General features: G+C 40.1%; 1 pseudogene; it reads left to right on the top strand.

Annotated features, from left to right (window-relative positions):
• Positions 1–18,522, top strand: part of LOC121768342 — a 36,579-nt pseudogene extending 18,057 nt beyond the window's left edge.
• Positions 18,523–18,973: the final 451 nt, after the last annotated feature.

The raw sequence follows: 18,973 nt of genomic DNA, 5'->3' as shown, positions 1-18,973 counted from the left end.
AAAAACCGGGAATGGCTATTAAACCCTAGAAGACTACACCAAAATAGGCATATCTATAAATTATATGCATGCAATAACACTCATGCTTAGATGTCATTTAGTTATTTTCATGTTTTTATGTACCTATTGAGTTTAGATTCCAATTTTACAACAATGTTACGTCTTCTCCATGGTAGTTGTTTTCAGTGGGAATGTGATATGTTAAGCAACTTTTTCATTGCAAGTTGTTTTCAGTGAGAAGTTCATATTTTAAGGGCTGCTTTCCTCATTTAAGGGTTATTTTGATCACCACCCTTCTGGGGTATCATGACAGTTCTTGAGGTTGTTATATATAAAACGAACTTATCTTAGAAATGTTGTTTGATCCTGGCTTTTCTGTTTAAACCAGGAAAAATGCAGACCCCATTAGAGATTACCACTTGCATAAGTTCAAGCTTAGAGCCACATGTCGCAGTATTTGGCAGAGTTCTGAAAATTTAATTAGTTCGGGTGGAATGTTTCTCTCTGCCGCGCGCTCTCTCTTCCAGCAGGTATTCACTTTTGGTTGGGGAAAAAAATTAATTATTAATCTAAACTGTTTCTAATTTAACATTTCTTTCTCTACTTGTGCTTGCAGATTATTTGCGCGCACAAAAAGTCATTTGAGGATTCAAGATATGTTAGCATAAAAACCGTTCTTTGTTCTATTCAGGAATTAAGTAACCCGGTACATACATTTACTTGTTCTCATATTTATCCATCATAATCTGGCAGTCTTTTTTTGTGGTATGTATTATCAATTATGTTGTGAATGTCTTAGATTGCTGACTTATATAACGTTCAGTTCTGGAGATTGTGCTTGATTCATGAAGTTTACTTATGGTCAAACATCTTGTACTTAGATTTGCTTACAAATGGCCGAGTTTTCTTCCCTCACACTTTCAATACTTGATTCACAATATTACAGATGGAAAATATAAAGGCCTTGATTTCTCTGTTGGCATCATCAAATCATCGTGTATTCACATCCTTGATCAATTCTTATATTGAGCCACTGCTTACTGAACTCTATGCTGTGAGCCCATCTGATGGTTAGTGCCTGCTGTACTTTTTTCTGGGTTTATGGTTAATTGTATGCTTTTATGCACAACTCTCTTTCTTGTCTGAATACTCAGTTTTTTTATCACTTATTCCCAATTAAATCTATGCAGATATCCTGAGTGCCGGGTTCTCTCTATTACGAATTGGGGGCCTAAGGTATAATCTCTTGGTCCGCTGTGATGACTTGGATCCTACTTTAAAGTACTCAATCAAGTATTCGGAACTAACAGCAAAGATAGCATCGCTTGAACTTGAGATTGAGGTATTTCTCTTGATTTCAAATTAAATATTTTTTTATCTCCAGCCAAGCTTACATATTCTTCCCTTGTCTTTAAGCCTTTTTCTCCTTTTGCTTAGATAATTTATTTACTGGGTTAATTTGTCAGTGTATATTGTGTAAAATAGTTTGTTTCCTTTGTATGATACCGTTTCTCAATATTCCCAAAACTGTGTGGGGTAGTCAGGTTTAACTACCATAGGTTATGCTTTGGTATACAAGACCTCATTGTAAGGCTAAAGCTCTCGTTTGCAATTGAAAGCCCTTTTCCTCCAAATTGGCATGCATAACTTCAACTGATTGCGTGTCTTATAATTATTTTTTCTGAATGCTGATTGACGGTTACTGTGTTCATTAGATAAAGATAATGTGGAATTTTGAATAATACAGTAACTTTTAATATGTGGTATACATCTGAGGGCACTTCTGTAGGAAGAGTTCTAACATCTTATAGAAATTACATAATGCTTAGCTTTTTTTTTATTTATTTTATTGATGCTTAGCAACTCTACTCCTCAGACTGATCGATTGTTTTGTCTTACAGGTTAGACAAGAATGTATCTATTTAGCTGGAAATTCACATCATCAGATGGAAGATGATAGTTACAAAATCAATATGCTAGATAAACTTAAAGCTGAAAGGAGGATGCTCCGGAGAAAGGTACCTGTGCATACTCTCTATAACATAAATTTGGTCTCTTCTTGATATTAATTTTCAGGGTAAAAGTTTTAACACTGTCAGAAGGGTTTTCTTACCCACTGATGGTACTTTCACAAATGAAAATCATCCTACAGATAGTATTGGAAAGAGAAAAAAGTACTAGGAACTCCAATAAATACCTTATGATATAACCTTGGATATCTAAGTCAAATTCAGAATGCTGATTATAGCTGGACAAAATATTTGCACACCAGCATATTGTATCTGTTGGAATTACCATGGCATCCACTGTGATTCCTCCTTTTTCTCTTCCCACCTTTGTTGAAATATACAGCTTGCTATCATGCTATGTGATATCTTACATAACATATGCAGAGGTATAGATGGTTTCTGAAATTGGAATATCTTTGCATCTTCTGTAAAAGTTTTTATCTATATGGACCTATATAAGTAAGTTCTCATCTCACCCAATAACATCTTTCCTGAATCAGATGGTCTTCCGCCCAAATCCTGGAAAATTTAAGGAGCTGAAGTATCTATGCAATGATTTTCTTAAGTCGGTTACAGCAATTGTTGAATGGATCAAGAATGTCAAAAGCTTGAAAGTGGAACAGGTCTCTAACCAAGTGCACAATTGGCAGGTATATTTTACGTTCAAATTCTATTTGTCATCTATACTTATGGATTACGACATGTCCATAATATGGCTTTACCCAATCTAACCTTCCATTGTTGTACTTCTCATTTTCAGGATATGACTTCACATTTCATTTACCAGTTGTCAAAATGCTCCGAATACGTTGATATTACTGAACCTGTCCAAGTTGCAATATATGAAATAAAATTAGGATTGTCATTAATTGTATCTGATGTACTCGGCAGAAGTTATTTGCCTAATGGCGAGCAGAGTATAGAATCTGTTTTGGTGGGTAGAAGATACTTGTTTCATCTAATTAAGTCTCTTTTTGTTTATGGTTTCCTCCTTTGACTTTTGGTGCTACATCAACAGAGCACACTTCACAAGTTTGTTAGGTTCCCCAGAGTGTGTGCATCTAAAAGAGTCTCCATCGATGTTGGAAGGAAAGCCCAACTCTCCATAAATGATATTGATTGGCCAACAATTGTTGAAGAAACAGATCTATATGTACTGCAGAACATGGTTGAGTTAACTGGTGATACTGTTTCAGCCAGAGAATCTCATGCAACGGTTTGTCATTCTTTCATATTCAGAGTTCTTTTTGTGCATCTTCTGAGAAATATCTTACTCCTCTTAACTACATTTCCTAATACTTTCCTCTCTTCTACTAATTATGTTTGCTACATGTCAAACCTTGCAGCCGGCATCGACCTTGCCCTTTAAGGTTTCTGTTTACCACAATATTCTGGATCGACTTAAAGAGTCTATTGCTGGTTCTGGATTTCTTAGCGCTTCTTCCTTTAAGGTAGAGTTGTTACTTTATATTGTCCTATTTTCAGAGTTTTATGAGTTGCACACTATGATTTTCCCACTCGGAAGTCAGAAATATGAATTTTTCCCTCTGATTTATCAGCTTTTGCATGAGATCTTCCATAAAATTGCAAGTCTTTGGATGAAGCATCGGGCAAAGTCAACTGATGATGGTCGATCTGAACTGTTCAAGTTCAGATCTAGAACATTTAAGATGGAGAGTATTCTCGAGATTGATGTTTCCAACTGCGCAATTTTGCTTGCGAATGATAGCTTCTCTGAGTGGCAGGAACTTCTCTCGGAAGAACTAGATGACAAGGTAATGATACTCCTTTTGAGATCCATCCTCTCCAGTCTGCATGCTGGTGGTCATCGAAAATGCCAGTTTGTCACTGAACATCAACTCACAAGTTTATCCCCTTGCAGATCAGAGTCAATGAGGAAGACGAAGGGTTGGAGCAAGAATGGAATGCTCAGGAATCTGATTTGGATGGCATTGTCAACATACACAACCAGTTATTTGGTTCAATTGGCCTTATTCAAAGAGTAAGTTCTCAACCATTTCTTCTATCCCTCATAATTGTAAGCATTTGTAATATAATTCTGTCATATGAGCTCAAAGGGTTTCAGATGGAATGCTTACTTACCAAATCACATCTTTTGGGACTGCTTCTGTAAATACTGGATGTTTTCATATTATATTTCTGTCACTGGCTGAGCTCATTCAGGAGATGATGTGATGTCCATGCAGTTACTGAACTTCTTACTTTGTTTTTTCAACTATGAAACAACAGAAGTGCTTGTAGTTTACAAATATTTTTTGATTTTCAGTACTCTTATAATAGCTAAAGAGTGATAGATATTTGGTGATACCTTATTTTCTGAGAGTGAAAGATAGAGCAATTAACATGCTTATATTTTTGTAATACTAATCATATATACTATCAACTCCACCAGCCTTGCAGTGCTGAAGTGTCGGATGTGGATAGGTTGTCTTCCTTTTGTAACTCTTACATGCTGGGGATGAAGTTGACGCGAGGTGATCAATTATTGCATAATCATACTATAAATAGTTCAAGTATCTCTCAGACTCATCTTTGCACCTACTTCTTGTCCAGATCTGAGAGGTTTATGTTCCTCAAGTTTTGATGCCAAGATTGCACCTGAACACTTGCTCCGCCTCTGTTTGGAGCACGATGACAAGTTCATTCTCCACAAATCAACTTGTGCATACAATTTCTACAAGGCACTTTCTGTTCTGTTGTCAGTAATTGCCTTCTTGTTTATCATGTTATCACTCTGCTCACTGGTGTGTATTCCATGTTTTGTTTCTAACAGGATTCAAATTCACCCATGCTGGCCAAATTGGTGGAACCAGTTACACATCTTAAACAGAGAATTATTTTCCTCCTAAAAGAATGGGATGACCATACTGTTCATCATCTTTCTCTCATGAAAATTGTTGAAGTTGTTGATATGATCCTTGCTCTGCCACTTGACACACCTCTCGCCAAGGTAGAGTATCTCACTTAGAGAGGTTACAATAACCTCTCTAAAGACATACCTTGAGATTTAATAGTATTATCTGGACTCTAAAGTGATATGTTAATTGCCCTTTTCTTTTTTGTTTGTGGCATTTAAGTGCCTGTTGCAATACATGAAACCCTTTATTCATGATTTTCAGGCTCTCTCGGCTTTGGAATTTCTGATTAACAGGATTCGAAATATCCAAGAAACTGTCGCCAAATTTCCAATATCTGGTTAGCCAAATTTTTGCGGTGTTTCTTTTCTCAATGTTCTACATTACTATCCCACAAACTCTTTTGAACATGGTTTACTTTCTGATGCAATATATAAACTTACCGCAATATGTTGTCCTTGTAGATCAATTGGAACCTATTTTTGCACTGGTTTCCGCATGGCATAGATTGGAGTTTGAAGCTTGGCCTTCATTGCTTGATGAAGTTAAGTCTCATTTTGTGAAGAATGCTGGAAAAGTAAGCTTTTAAGTTCCCTCTACAATCAGTCGCTTACAAAACAACCTGGTGGTAGTTAGTGATTGTTGGGATTCAATACGCACAAGACTTTCACACACTCAGGTGAATCACACACACTCACAGTTGTATGATAACTCACAATGCAGAAGAACACACACTCACACTTAGAGTATCGAAGATGGTAATCTTGGAGAGAAAACTTGAAAACTCTTTATTGATTTTCACTACTTACTACGTACATGGTTTTGAGCTATTTAAAGCTCTACAATCAAGTAGCAACTGCTACTAACTAACTACAAGAAGAATCAAGAAAGCAAGAAGAATAACTGCTACATCTCGGCTAACTAACTGCTGCACCAACGGCTAGTTTCTCTAGGCCGAACTTCCTTCTCGGTTTCAGACCGAACTGTAGCTTCTTCCTTTTCGGCTCAAGACGAACTCTATTCTTGACTCAAGACCGAACTTTCTTTTCGGCTCACAACCGAGCACTCTCTTCGGCTCACAACCGAGCTCCCTTCTCGGTTCACAAACCGAACTCCTTTCTCGGTACACAAACCGAACTCCTTTGCTTCTCGGCTCAAGACCAACTGTCTTCTCGGCTCAAAGCCGAACTCAAAGCCGCGCTCAAAGCCGAGCTTCCTTCTTCTTCTGCTAGTTCCAAGCTAGTTCCAGCTCGGTAAGCCGAGCTTACCGAACTCCTTTCTGGCCGAGCTTCTTCCAACTGAAATGAGCACTCCATTATTACAATTCTCCACCTGAGGGCTCATCTCAGTTCTTGCACAAACATTGATCAACTTCTTGCAATGATCAAACTTGTCTCTACTTAGAGATTTAGTTAGCATATCTGCCGGATTGTGCAAGGTGTTAATCTTAACCACCTTCACCCTTCCCCTTTCAATCTCATCTCTAATAAAGTGCAACTTTATGTCTATATGCTTGCTCCTTTCATGGAAACCCGGATGTTTGGCCAAGCATATAGCTGAGCTGCTGTCACAATGAATCACCATTGTTTCTTGGTCAAAACCAAAATCAGAAATTACTCCCTGGATCCAAAAGCTCTCCTGTACAGCTGCAGTGAGAGCTATATACTCTGATTCTGTAGTTGAGAGAGCAACTACACTCTGCAGACCTGATTTCCAACTGATCACAGTTCCAAACATGGTGAACACATAACCTGTTTGAGACTTTCTGGTGTCCAGATTTGCAGCATAGTCTGCATCACAATACCCCTGCACAACCTCCTCAGATCCACCTTCCCAGCCATTGAACACAATCCCCCAGTCCTTAGTTGACTTCATGTACCTCAATATCCATTTAAGAGCATTCCAATGCTCCTTCCCCGGGTCTGCCATGTATCTGCTAGTCACTGAGATAGCATGAGCCAGATCTGGTCTTGTACAAATCATAGTGTACATGATACTCCCAACAACACTAGCATAAGGGATAGCCTCCATCTCATCAGCCTCTTGCTTAGTTTTAGGAGCTTGTTCCTTTGATAATCTGAAACTCTGGGACAAGGGTGTTGAGGCAGGTTTAGCATTCTCCATTCTGAATCTCTGCATAACTTTGTCAATATAATCAGTTTGCAGCATCCACAGCTTCTTGCAGCCTCTATCTCTCTGAATATGTATGCCTAGGATCTTCCTTGACTCTCCTAGATCCTTCATTTCAAAGCTCGACTTCAGATCTTGTTTAACTTTCTGAATTTCTGTCATAGAAGGGCCTGCAAGTAGCATATCATCCACATAGAGTAATAGGTAGGCAATGGGAGTCCTGCCTGCCTTCTTGATGTAAATACAATCATCATATTCTGACTTGGAGAAGCCAATCTTCTTCATCTGTGCATCAAACTTCTTATTCCACTGTCTAGGACTTTGCTTAAGTCCATAAAGACTTTTCTGTAGCAGGCACACCTTACCTTCTTCTCCAGTCTTCACAAAGCCCTCTGGCTGTTCCATAAAGATAGTCTCCTCTAGATCCCCATTGAGGAAGGCTGTCTTCACATCAAGCTGTTGTAGCTCCCAGTCTAGCTGGTTCACAACTGCCAACAAGATCCTAATAGAAGTGTGCTTAACAACTGGAGCAAATACTTCATTGAAATCAATTCCTTCTTGCTGTGTGAAGCCCCTAGCCACCAGCCTTGCCTTGAATCTGATTCTATCTTTATCAGTGGTCTCAATCTTTTTCTTAAACAACCACTTACAACTGATCAGCCTCCTTTCTTTTCCATCTGTAGTCAGTCTGGATTTATCCACCAAGATCCATGTTTTGTTCTTGAGTAAAGATTCCATTTCCTCATTCATGGCTTCAATCCACCTTTCTCTGTCTTTACTCTTCATGGCTTCTTTATATGTGAGAGGATCTGCAATATCAATGCCCTCAGCAGCACAAAGTGCATAGTAGACCACATCAGAGAACCTTTCAGGTGGTCTTGTATTTCTTCTGCCTCTATCTCTTGCTATCTGGTACTCTCTGGCAGAGTCTGCTGTAGGCTCATCAATTTTTCTACCTCGAGCTAGAGCACCATCATCCTCTGGTTCAGACTCACTTTCTGAGTCAGAGGCTCCACCTGCTCCTTGGCAAAGTCCCACTGGCTCCACCTTGAGGAAATCACTCTCAATTTCATTGGAGTCCAGCTTCCTTTTTAAGTATGGCATCTGATCCTCCAAGAACACAACATCCCTACTCACCACCACCTTCTGCCTACCAGGCTCAATGCACCAGAGCCTATACCCCTTAACACCCCTCTGATACCCCAGCAATATGCATTTTAGAGCCCTAGCCTCAAGCTTACCTTGCCTAGCATGAGCATAGGCTGCACACCCAAACACCTTGTATTTTGAGTAGTCACTATGGGCTCCATACCACATGTAATCAGGAGTCTCAGACTTAAGGGCAGTAGATGGACACTTATTTATGAGATAGGCTGCTGTATACACAGCCTCTCCCCAAAATCTGTTGCTCAGACCAGAACTGAGTAACAAGCACCTTACTCTCTCTAGGATAGTCCTATTCATCCTCTCCACAACACCATTTTGCTGGGGGTTACCAGGAACAGTGCGGTGCCTCTTCATACCCTTCTCTTTGCAAAACAGATCAAACTCAGTAGACAAGAATTCCAAGCCATTGTCAGTTCTTAGGCATTTAACACTCCTTCCCTTCTCTAGCTCCACCTCTTTACACCATATCTTGAATTTTGTGAATGTCTCTGATTTTTCTTTCAGTATATACACCCACAGTTTCCTAGTGTAGTCATCAATAATAGCAAGGTAGTATTTCCCACCACCAATTGAGCTTACAGGTGAAGGGCCCCAAAGATCACTATGTATGTAGTCTAATGGGGCTGTAGAAGAGTGAATACCTGTAGGATAGGGTGCCTTCTTTGCTTTTCCAAGTATACACTGCTCACAGGGGTCCATCTTGTTGAAATCTCCAGAGATCAGGCCCTTCTTGATGAGTTCTTTCAAGCTTCCTTCTGCTGGATGGCCCAATCTCTTGTGCCATAGCATTATGGAATCATCTGACACTGCATTGCTTTCTCCATCAACAGCCTTAGCCTTCAGATAATAGAGAATGTGCTCTCTGTCAGCCTCCATCATTACTGCATTCCCAGATTTCACAAGCATCTTTCCCTGACTCATCAATATGGTGAACCCTTTCTCCTCCAGCATTCCCAATGAGATGAGATTTCTTTTCACTTCCGGAATATACCTCACCCCAGTTAGGATCTTTATAGAGCCATCTTGCAAACTTAGCTTCACTTTCCCTATCCCTTTGATCTGACACACATGGTTATTTCCAAGAACTACAGTCCCTGATGCTTCCTGAAGATCATGAAACCAAGATTTGTTGGGGCACATATGGAAGCTGCACCCTGAGTCCATTATCCACCTGTGACTGATCCCATTATCACTTACATTCATGAGTTGAGCAGGGGGATCAGTACTCTCTACACAATCAGAAGTGTTGTGGCCCTCAGAGGCTAGTTTTCTCTTCCAGGCATGGCAGTCCTTCTTCAAGTGCCCTGGTTTCTTGCACCAAAAACATGCTCTGGTTTCCTTCTGAGCATCAGAACTTGAGGGTTTAGAGCCCTCAAACTTTTTCTTGAAGTTCTGCTTTTTGAACTTCTTCACATTCAAGGCCTCTGCAGTTTGAACATTGGAGCTTGCAGAGCTTCTGCTGGTAGTCTTCTGGAGTTCCTTAGCCATCAAGGCCGAGTAGACTTCTGCATAGGTGATAGCCTTATCTCTGCCATAGATAATTGGATCACTCAACTGGTCATACGAGCTAGGCAAGGCATTCAATGTAAGAATGGCCTTGTCTTCATCTGAAATTTTAACATCCACAGAGCCCAGATCATCAATGATCTTATTGAACTCCTCCAACTGCTCTATGATAGATTTTTCACCAGAAAAACTATAGGCATAGAGCCTCTTCTTGAGATACAGCCGGTTAGCCAAAGATTTTGCCAGGTAAACTTCATCTAACCTGTTCAAGATCTCCACCGCAGTCTTGGCTTCTTGAACTTCCCTCAAGACCTTATCTCCAAGGCACAGAATCACTGCAGAATGTGCCTTGAGCTGCATCTCCTCCATCTTTGCCTGAGCTTTATCATCAAGCATTGGAGCCTTTCCTTTCTCTTCTGTATTTGCAAGAACTGCGGCCAAGCCTTGTTGAATCAAGACCGCCTTCATCTTCATCTTCCACAGGCTATAATCATTCTTGCCTGTGAACTTTTCTGCATCAAGCCTTGCTGCCATCTTCCCACAGACGGCGCCACTTGTTGGGATTCAATACGCACAAGACTTTCACACACTCAGGTGAATCACACACACTCACAGTTGTATGATAACTCACAATGCAGAAGAACACACACTCACACTTAGAGTATCGAAGATGGTAATCTTGGAGAGAAAACTTGAAAACTCTTTATTGATTTTCACTACTTACTACGTACATGGTTTTGAGCTATTTAAAGCTCTACAATCAAGTAGCAACTGCTACTAACTAACTACAAGAAGAATCAAGAAAGCAAGAAGAATAACTGCTACATCTCGGCTAACTAACTGCTGCACCAACGGCTAGTTTCTCTAGGCCGAACTTCCTTCTCGGTTTCAGACCGAACTGTAGCTTCTTCCTTTTCGGCTCAAGACGAACTCTATTCTTGACTCAAGACCGAACTTTCTTTTCGGCTCACAACCGAGCACTCTCTTCGGCTCACAACCGAGCTCCCTTCTCGGTTCACAAACCGAACTCCTTTCTCGGTACACAAACCGAACTCCTTTGCTTCTCGGCTCAAGACCAACTGTCTTCTCGGCTCAAAGCCGAACTCAAAGCCGCGCTCAAAGCCGAGCTTCCTTCTTCTTCTGCTAGTTCCAAGCTAGTTCCAGCTCGGTAAGCCGAGCTTACCGAACTCCTTTCTGGCCGAGCTTCTTCCAACTGAAATGAGCACTCCATTATTACAGTGATGATATGTTACGATAAAACTGGATTTGCATTTTACCCGTTTGTTTATAAGCGGTTCTGTGGCATATCATGATACTTCTATAATATAACTCAAGATGCATAGTTCCAGTGTTATTGTACAAGTAGTCGTTTTGCTTAATTATCCTACAATCACTAATTACATATTCTTATACTTATCTGCAGCTATGGTTTCCATTATATTCTGTTTTTCTACGAGGTCCTGATGACAATGTTGATCAATATACGAGCTCAATGATTGAAAGGCAAGCATCTCAAGATAATTGTCTTTCATTCTAACCTTTCTTTGTTTTTATCGGATCCATATCTGAAGCTAAATCACTACAGCCTGGAAGAATTCTTCAAGACATCCACCATTGGAGAATTTAGAAAGCAATTGCAGTTGCTTCTTTCGTTCCATGGACAGCTAAGCAACAATTTGAACTGTAGATCTTATATAAGGTATGTCTATAGTTTGGTTTAATATTTCCATATTGGAAAGTGCCTGAGCAATATTTTTGTATAGAGTGCTCTGTTAGGCTTTAACATAAATAGTCAGCTGCTTGAATAGTTCTTTAGATATCATTTTGATTTCCAAACAAACTTCAGACATGGAGATTCTAATGTATTGTAAACATTGCAGCCATTACCAAGAGGAGAATGTGAAAATACTCTACAATACTTTTGGATTTTATGTGCAATTACTGCCTCGGTAAGTTTATCTGCTTTGAATAATCCTGCCATTTTGATAATCTCATACTAAATGTTTTAAAATTTTATGTTTGTGCTATAAAGGGTTCAGGATCATATAGACGAAAATAGAAAGAGCATTGAGAAAGAGTTGAATGAGCTTTTAAAGTTATGTCGATGGGATCGGGCCGATAATCATTTGGCCATTGAGACCTTCAAAAGAACTAGGCTGAAACTCCGAAAGATAGTAAAGAAGTATATGGTAAGATTATACTCTCCTCTCATGGTCAAATGCAAGTGATTCATAAAACTTGGCCAAATACAGTGCATTACCTAATCTTATACTCCCTCCGTCCCAACTTAAGAGTCTTGTTTTGCCATTTCCGTCCGTCCCAACTCAAGAGTCCTACTTTACTTTTACCATAAATGGTAAGTAGGCCCCACATTCCACCAACTTATTCCACTCACATTTTATTATAAAAGTAATATATATAAGTGGGACCCATACTCCACTAACTTATTCAACCCACTTTTCTTTACATTTCTTAAAACCCGTGCCCTAACTAATTAGGACTCTTAAGTTGGGACGGAGGGAGTACTTTGCTTCCTCGTATGTACTGGATATTAGAAGGAAACTCATTACATAGTTAACATCATTCTTTTGTACATAGGATCTACTCCAACAACCTCTCATGGAATTTATTGGTCAAGAATCCTCTCGAAGTATGATCAGCAACCATCCTAGCCAAAAGTTCATGCTTGACCAATTTGATGTCATTAAGACTATCCTTGATACGGCTTGTAATGAGGCTGAATCTATAGCCAAGAACAGGTAACCTTTCTTTACCTCTTCAATCATCTTTTTTTGCGTTCTGCATTACATTAAAACGACTTCTTTCTTCAAACAGTTCTGCATGGTTTGCTGATTGGTGGAAGAGGCTGGCGAAAGTAGGGGGTTAGTTCACTGAGTTAGCCATAACCTCATATAGTTGGTCCTTCCAGTGTTTGATAATTTAACGGGATCCTAAATATTGCAGAGATATCAGGTAGCGTCAAGGATGATACACCTCCACAGTCTTCATGCTTTTACTCGGAAGCTAAAGAACAGTTGTGGTATACGATTGAAAAATTATGCGCCACTGTAGTACACTGCGGTGAATTTTGGGAAGATAAAGCAAAGAAGTCTGGAAAGAAGAGGGCATTCGCTGAACTTTTAAACCTCCTCGATAGTTGTGGCTTGTCCAAGCATAGAAAACCTATCGAGGTACACTTTTATGCTTTAATTTTATTAATTTATTTTGTTGTTCAAGTTTTCTAATTGCTCTTCTATCAGTAGATTTTATTTCTGCCCCCTCCATGCCCATTTTAATCGTTTCATATTTTTAAAACACAATTCTAGGTTTACTTTCCATTTTAGGTACATTCAAGTAATATTTTCTAAACCTTTAACTAGTCAATTTGAGATTCATGCTTAGTTGGAATGTGAGTACAGTAGGCATGGAGCTTGTCTAGTTTGTTAACAATGTGTACTGTGTTGCAGGGTCAATCCGACAGATCACATTCTTGGCTTCTCCAGCCGTCTTATGAACTGCAACATTTACTTCTGAGACAAAGTGAGGATATTCAAAGCAGCGTTGATATCTTTCACCCTTCTTTTGATACCATATGGCGAATGGTGAATAAGTTCTACTTTAAGAACGTTGCATCATTTAAGATTTTGGAGAAAATATGTTTGAATTTTCATAAAGATCTTCAACTAATTGAGGTATGTATGCCAGGAAAATCCATGCTGTCATTGTATGAAATACAATAATCATATTTATTACATGCAATTGATACAATAACATACTCTCTGCATTGTAGATTGAGAGGTCCAGTTCTTACGTTGATCATCTTATTGAGATACAACAAGAACAAAGAGTTGTAGCATATAAGTTCTCAGACAATCTCAAGAACTTGAGACAATGCATATGGCCTTTGACAAATTTATTCTCAAGCTCTGTCACCTCAGCTCCGGAGACAGTGACTTTAGCAAGAACCAGTGTGCTACTTTCAAATGCATGTGGTCACAAAAGGTACCTTAAAACACCCTACTACTCGATGTCAACCTTATTGAGTCCTCTCTGATGACCACTCTGCCGATTTTGCAGCAACTCATTGATGGTTTCTGCACTTTGCTATACGAGGAACATTTGTTGCTACAAAAAGTTGTAAACAATCACCTGGATACATGTTCTCTTGTGAAGCGCGAAGCAGAAAAGATTCGAGCATTTATTCAGAAAGTCCTTCCCGACTTTCAGAAATCTAAGGTACTCTAGGAAGCATACATTTTTTGTCTTGTACTTTGAATGCTATTTTAATCTTACATTGCTTGTGGTACCGACAGAATAAACTGGATCAACATCTTCTTGGAAGTTGCAAAGACATCACTGTAGGCGGTGTTGCATTGCATTGCTATGGTGTTACAGGAGAAATGGAAGAGCAGGTGAATGATAACTTCAAGTTGATTAACACATTCGAGAAGGATCTCTTGGTTTTCAGTGGGCACGGGGCTGTCAAAATCCTTCTTGGGCATTTTGAGGATCTATTTGCGAAGGTACTGAGATCTTCCATTCGTAGCATATCTTACCTGTTCAGTAAAACAGTATATGGATAATAAAGTCTCATATGGGCCGATGTAAAATGTAATGTTTTGCAGGCTCATGATGCTGAAGAGTTCCATTTATCTTCTCTAACAAGAAAATCATCAGAGAATGCTGATTTTAGTGGTGAAAAAGATATAAATGAACTTGAAACAGATTTCGAAACTTCCCTCAAGCAAACAAATAAGCGCATCCTCAGTATACTTCAGACCACTGGATCTCCTAACTGTGATTCTTCTTCAACTGAACAACCAGAAACAAAGATGATGGAGTGGAAGATTATGGTTGAGAAAGATATCGAACTTCTGCAGTTGGACCTGATATATGAGGATGTAACCAGAACAATTCAGTGTGCTGTAAGTTCATGGACCATCAATTTCCTTGCTTTGTTTTCCATTTAAAATTTTTTAATTGACCTTAATTTCTCTATATTTTTCATGTTTTTCCTTAGGGAGAACTTCTCAACTATTCTGGGGAAAGTGCAAATTTGATTTGCACAAAGTTGAGAAAACTGCATATCCTGTTGGATATGATACTTGCTTTTGGTGATAAAGTTCTGCAGGATTTTCTAGTCGCTCATAGAATGGTAAGCCTTACGTAACATTTATATCACCCGATTATGTTTACTTCTTACTCCATTAAATTGACAGTATTTAAGAAATGTTGTTGCTGTTCCTTGTAGGTATCCAAAGTGACGTATGGACTCACGAATGTACTTGCTTCGCTGTTCATGAAAGGTTTCGGTACCATTGAAGAGCAGGAAAACGACAACTCGAATGAGATGACTCAGGATGCAAGTGGAACTGGTATGAGTGAGGGTGCAGGAGTGAATGATGTCAGTGATCAAATCCAAGATGAAGACCAGCTCCTCGGAGCTTCTGATAAGGTATGCACTATGCAGATTCAGCGTTTGATCTTTCGATGGTATTGGTTTTCACAGTACGGTGTTAATATTAAATTTTGTTTTTTGAAGCCGAATGAGGAGCGTAAAGATGACATGCCCAGTAAAAACGAGAAAGGGATAGAGATGGAGCAGGAGTTCGATGGTGATATGTTCAGTGTGAGTGAGGATTCAGGAGATGACGAGAACAATGAGAATGAAGACGATGAGCAGATAGAATCTGCCATGGGAGAAGTAGGTGATAAGAGTGATGTAGTGGACGAGAAACTCGGTGATACGAACGAGGATGAGGACCGCAGCGCGAATGAGAAGTACGAACAGGGTGCATCTGTGAAAGATCAAGCTCAAGATGAAGAGCTTCGAGCCAAGGAAGATTCTGAAGCTATGAAAGAAGATGCCATTGATCTTGACGCAAAAGAAGCTGACAAACCTAATGAGGAAAACGGAGATGAAGAAGGTGCTGATGGTGAAGAAGATATGAAGGTAGACAAGGATGATGCATATGCAGATCCTACTGGGTTGAATCCCGATGTCGAAGACAAAACACCGGAGGAGGAAGAAGCGCCCGGGAATGAATTGGATGGTAGTGAACCGATGGAGGAGGGAGAAACAGAAGATGTGGATGATTCTGATGCACAAAATGAGGAAAAGGCCGATGAATTCATGGAAGAGGCAGACCCTGAGAACCCTGATGGGGATGGCCCTGGAAACGATAAAGAATCAGATGCTAAGATGCCGGAGCAAGATGTTTTGCAATCTGATCCTAATGATAATGCTGCTCAGTCTGCTGGGAAGTCGACGGATGACTTTGCAGCTATGGCTGAGCAAGGCGACTCAGCTCCAGACGACAAATATTCCGAGAGTGAACTCAAAGACAACCTCGCTCCGACAAATGGTCAGCCTAATGCCTCTGACCTTGAAGTTAGAGTTGCAGACTCTACAAACGGCCAGCAACTGAGCCACGAGCAATCGCAAACTTCCTTAACCCCTTCAGAGTCACGTATTCAGAAAGCTCAGCCGAACCCTTGTAGGAGCATTGGTGATGCTCTTGATAGGTGGAAAGAGCGAGTTAAAGTCTCGGTCGACCTTCCTGACCAAGTTGAGAAATCAGATGATATGGTGGAAGATGCTGATGAGTACGGCTACACTGCCGAGTTCAAGGAGGGAACAGCTCAGGCACTTGGACCTGCAACGGCAGAACAAGTCAAGGGTGATATTGCTCAGAACGAGACGGAAATTGACGTAGGAGGTACTGATGCAAAGGATCATGCCGCTGAAATTGAGATTGAAAAGAGCAACCCCGAGACCTATCCCATTGCAAATTCTGCTGTGTATTCTGCAAATTATGCCAGCAAGCAGCAAGGAACAGCGGATATGGAGCAGGATAGTGGAGATGCCATGGAAGTCGATGATGATTATAGTCAAGACGGGACTACCTTGTCGGACAGTCTTGTATCGGTAAAGAAGTCGTACATCAACGAAGAAATTCGTCATATTAGAACTTCAGCAGTGAGCGATGATGATGATGAGCTTGGTAAAGGTAGTAAGTTTGAGCCCTCCGTTGATACCAGGGATGAAGCTGCCATTCTTTGGCGAAGATATGAATCCCGTACGACGAGATTGTCTCAGGAACTGGCAGAACAGTTGCGTCTCGCGATGGAGCCTACTTTAGCTAGCAAGCTACAGGGTGATTACAGAACTGGTAAAAGGATAAACATCAAGAAGGTATGTTTTCACCATATTATTTTCATTTTTCGATCGATCCATCAAATTCCGATGCTCCAAAGAGTAGTCCGTTGATATCTCTTGGTCCCCAGGTGATTCAATATATCGCCAGCCACTACCGGAAAGACAGGATATGGCTGAGGCGAATGAAGCCGAGCAAGCGCGACTACCAAGTCATGATTGCAGTGGACGACTCTGCCAGTATGTCAGAAGGCAGTTGTGGAAGGTTCGCCATGGAAGCACTCGTGACAGTCTGCCGCGCAATGTCCCAGCTGGAAGTTGGAAATTTGGCTGTTGCTAGCTTCGGGAAGCAGGGAAACATTCGATTACTCCACGATTTCGACCAACCATTCACCCCCGAGGCCGGAATCAAGGTAGCATCTTCATATATGTTCCAAATCTTGTAATTTGAAAAGTCTTATTCATTAGCAAATGTTTAACATATAAATTCCTTGGTTTGGCATTTTACTTGGACCAGATGATGTCGAGCTTCACGTTTAAGCAAGAGAATACGATCGCAGATGAACCAATGGTAGATCTACTGAAGTATGTGAACAACATGCTCGATACCGCTGTGATGCAGGCGCGGTCGCCATCTGGCTGCAATCCTCTAGAGCAGCTTGTACTGATCATAGCCGATGGTCGTTTCAACGAGAAGGTACCATTTTCTCTTCTTCCACCACTCTCCCCTCCCCAAGTAAAACGAAAACACACAACACACAGATCACAATCCTTCTCCTTAACCCTCGATTTTCCTTAAATCAGGAAAAATTGAAACGGCGTGTGAGAGACATCCTGAGCACTAAACGGATGGTTGCATTCCTGCTACTAGACAGCCCTAATGAATCCATCATGGATTTACAGGTATAAATTCTACAACTTAAATCGATTCATTCGTCCGTTCTTAAGCTTTACGTTCATGGAAACATTAACACGATCACACCTTGCAGGAATTCACAGGTAAGGGGACAGAATTTAAGCTCTCCAGGTACATCGACTCTTTCCCATTCCCATACTACGTGGTCCTCAAGAACATTGAAGCACTTCCTCGGACACTCGCGGATCTTTTGAGACAAGTATGTGACGTCCTCGAGTGTGCTCACAGTTATTGCACCGTTCTAAGTTTTCGAAACTGACATTGATTTTTCAACATCTCTCCCTCTTGCAGTGGTTTGAGCTAATGCAGTACTCAAGGGACTAATCTGTCATACGCGAAGATTTCCAGTGTAAACCGGTCGAGAAAATGCTCAAATTCAGGAGCTAGCACGCAGAGTCCACCAAAAGCGGAAACCTCATTGTCAGCTCAGCTCAGCTCGAATCTCAACCATTACTTAAACGGGAATACGAACTCTTTCCCTCGAGCTGCACCATGCTCGAAAGCTATTGACGGGTACTCATTTTCCTCTTGTGGTGTTTTTCGCATTGGGTTTTCGCCATAGAGGTGTTAACGAGGCCCGGCCCAAGTTTGCACTTTTCAGTTCTCTAAGGATATAGGCTCTTGTAATCTTTTTCTTCCTTTGCATTTTATCATAATAGCCTCAATTTCCTTCTAAACAGATAAATGGTAGTATTATTCCAAGTGTATAGGCTCTTGTATTTTTTTGTGTTGACATAATTAATGCAATTATTTTTTTATCAAGAAGATATACTACAAATTTGTCGGCCCAAAAAACAAGGTACAACGGAATCTTTACTTTTACTGGTAGTCAGATTATCTTTTCTGTTTTTTAATGTTATAAAAAAAGGTACCATTGGACAAAGCGCACGTGAGTAGTATTTCCTAGGTGAATATCTGCGGTCTGGATATTGTTTGACATGTCATGATTCCGAATTTTTTAAATTTTCTTTAATTCGAAAATGTCTTATTTTTATTTGATAATAAATTTTAAGAAAAAATAAAAATTAATGGAAAAAGTTAGTCAATTAATTTAAAAAGTTCAGAAACTCGGACGGAGAATTGCACTTAGCAATAGCATTGATGTGTATATGTTACCAAATTTACATGTGAAAGAGACGTTTCGTATTAACTAATCTTTAGATTTTTGCAATTTGCAATTAATTAACCTGATGCTGAATATTCCCCACAATAA

The sequence above is a fragment of the Salvia splendens genome, chromosome 15, assembly GCF_004379255.2.
Source record: "Salvia splendens isolate huo1 chromosome 15, SspV2, whole genome shotgun sequence".
Taxonomy (NCBI): Eukaryota; Viridiplantae; Streptophyta; class Magnoliopsida; order Lamiales; family Lamiaceae; genus Salvia; species Salvia splendens.
Note: the sequence above shows the minus strand (reverse complement) of the source record. Positions and strands in the feature narration are given on the sequence as shown.